General features: G+C 46.8%; 1 pseudogene; it reads left to right on the forward strand.

Moving 5' to 3' along the window:
• The first annotated feature begins 436 nt into the window (after nucleotides 1-436).
• On the forward strand, nucleotides 437-506 carry LOC142761469 (U2 spliceosomal RNA; annotated as a pseudogene).
• The last annotated feature ends 1,888 nt before the right edge of the window (nucleotides 507-2,394 follow it).

The raw sequence follows: 2,394 nt of genomic DNA on the forward strand, positions 1-2,394 counted from the left end.
ACACAGCCACGCATCATACGGGGCTGACACACGGAGCTGTTAAGTGCCTTTTACGCGAGCAAAACGCAGCGTTTTTTTGCGCACCCAAAAGGCACACGCTGGTGTAAATCCGGCCTCAGACAGTGTGCAGGGAGGGAGCCGTCTGCCTGTAATCTGTAATTAGAGCAGGGAAGGACCATGTGACCATAGTGGGGCGTGGCAGTATGCAAATAGCTGAGGTGCTTTGGCGGAAGGGTGGGTGGGATGCAACTGTCTCCTCAGATGCAGCAGGGGATCATGGGTATGGTGGGTTACAAGACAGGAAACAGACAGTAAGGGATGTAAACAAACAGCAAGGGATGTAAACAAACAGAAAAAGCTGCATTGACGATGGAAATCAAACAGAAACTGGTTAGAAGTTTAAGGCTATGTTCACACGGAGTATTTTGGGGGAGGAATCGCTTCTCGGCCTTTTGGCTAAGATCAAGTGTAGTACCTGCTCAAGCTGAGGTTAGTAATCATCCCTGCCGGTGGTTCGTGGGCCATCGTAGGGGGATGACAGAACGCCGAGGTGAGGGCAGGGAACCACAACGGTCATCGCTCTGGTGTACGCATTTGGTTTAAAGGTACCATTTGTAGGTGACCAGGCGACCGCCGGATCGAGGTCAGGAGGTCGGGTAGTTTGAAAGCCCGAGTTGCTATGTGCCCCAGGGCTGGTGACCCTGGGGTGCCCTAACTCACTGGGGGTGGGATCCCACTGAGTGAAGGCACACTTGCACGCACTCTTCTTTCACACTTTTAAGCACACACCTTTATTCTCCCGGCCTTCTGGCTGGGAGATGAGGATTTTTTTTATACCTGGCGGATGTCCAGGCTGTATCACAGCGCACATCCACTTATTTAATTTTGTTTTTCACTGTGTGTTTGTCACGTTTGTCACAAGGATTTTGGGATGCGGTGCCCTTTTGGGACCCTCCTGAGGTCTAGGGGGAAAATGTGTGGCCTTCTGGTTCCTTTTTCCCCTGCAACCCGGCCTCCCTTCTTCGGAAGGGAGGTGCAGCTTGGATGCAGGCTCCTAGGTGGACACTGGGGTGGCAGCCCAGGTAGAAGCCTAGGAGTGTGTTTGGGTCTCCCTAAGCTTCGGCGAGGGGGGACCATCGATCCTTGATCCTCTAGGCCTATGGTTTGGAGGGTCAGGGAATGATTATGCGGGGCCTCTCTCTTTTAAGAGAAGGGCTGTGATAGACCGCATCCTTGTGCACTTTTTGTGTGGCACCTCTGCACTTTTTATGCACTTGGGTGATAGAAAGCACGGCTCGGGCTTTAAAAAAAAAAAAAAAGAAAAAAAGAAAAAAAAATTTTGGGGGAGGAATATCTGCCTCAAAATTCCGTTCGGAACTTTGAGGCAGATATTCCTCTCCCTGCACGCCGATTTTCGCGGCAATTATCGCGCCGTTTTTCGCCCGCGGCCATTGAGCGCCGCGGGCATAAAACAGCGAGATATACGCTTTCTCCTGCCTCCCATTGAAGTCAATGGGAGGTCGGATGCGGAAGCGCCCGAAGATAGGGCATGTCGCTTCTTTTTCCCGCGAGGCAGTTTTACTGCTCGCGGGAAAAAGACGCCGACGCCTCCCATTGAAATCAATGGGAGGCGTTCTCGGGCCGTTTCTGCCGAGTTTTGCGACGCGGTTTCCGCGTCAAAAAACTCGGCAAAATACCCCGTGTGAACATAGCCTAATAGGGGGTATTAGGGAAGGTAAATCAAGGCTGGGGGAAACTTTTTAGACATTTTCTTTTTCCTGGACAACCCCTTTAACCCCTTAATGACCAGCCTATTTTGGACCTTAATGACCAAGCTATTTTTTACGTTTTTGAATCGTCACATTCCAAGAGCTATAAAGTTTTTATTTTTGCGTCGACATAGCTGTATAAGGTCTTGTTTTTTGCGGGACAAGTTGTATTTTTTAATAGCACCATTTTTAGGTACATATTATTTATTGATTAACTTTTATTAACTTTTTTTGGGGGGGGAATAGAAAAAAATCTGACATTTCACCACTCTTTTTTGCATCCTAAATTTACGCCGTTTACCGTGTGGTATAAATAACACAATAACTTTATTCAGCGGGTTGTTACGATTGCAAAGATACCAAATTTGTATAGTTTTTGTATGTTTTACTACTTTTACACAGTAAAAACGCTTTTTTTTCAAAATTCTTAGTTTTTGTGTCTCCATATTTGAAGAGCCGTAACGTCTTTATTTTTTCGCCGATGCGGTTGTATGAGGGCTTTTTTTTTGCGGGACGACTTGTAGTTTTTATTGGTACCATTTTGGAGTAGATGCGACTTTTTGATCACTTTTTATCAAATTTTTTTAAAGTCAGTATTCACAGAAAACAGCAATTTTTCCATAGT

The sequence above is a fragment of the Rhinoderma darwinii genome, chromosome 4 (assembly GCF_050947455.1).
Source record: "Rhinoderma darwinii isolate aRhiDar2 chromosome 4, aRhiDar2.hap1, whole genome shotgun sequence".
In the NCBI taxonomy this organism is placed as follows: Eukaryota; Metazoa; Chordata; class Amphibia; order Anura; family Rhinodermatidae; genus Rhinoderma; species Rhinoderma darwinii.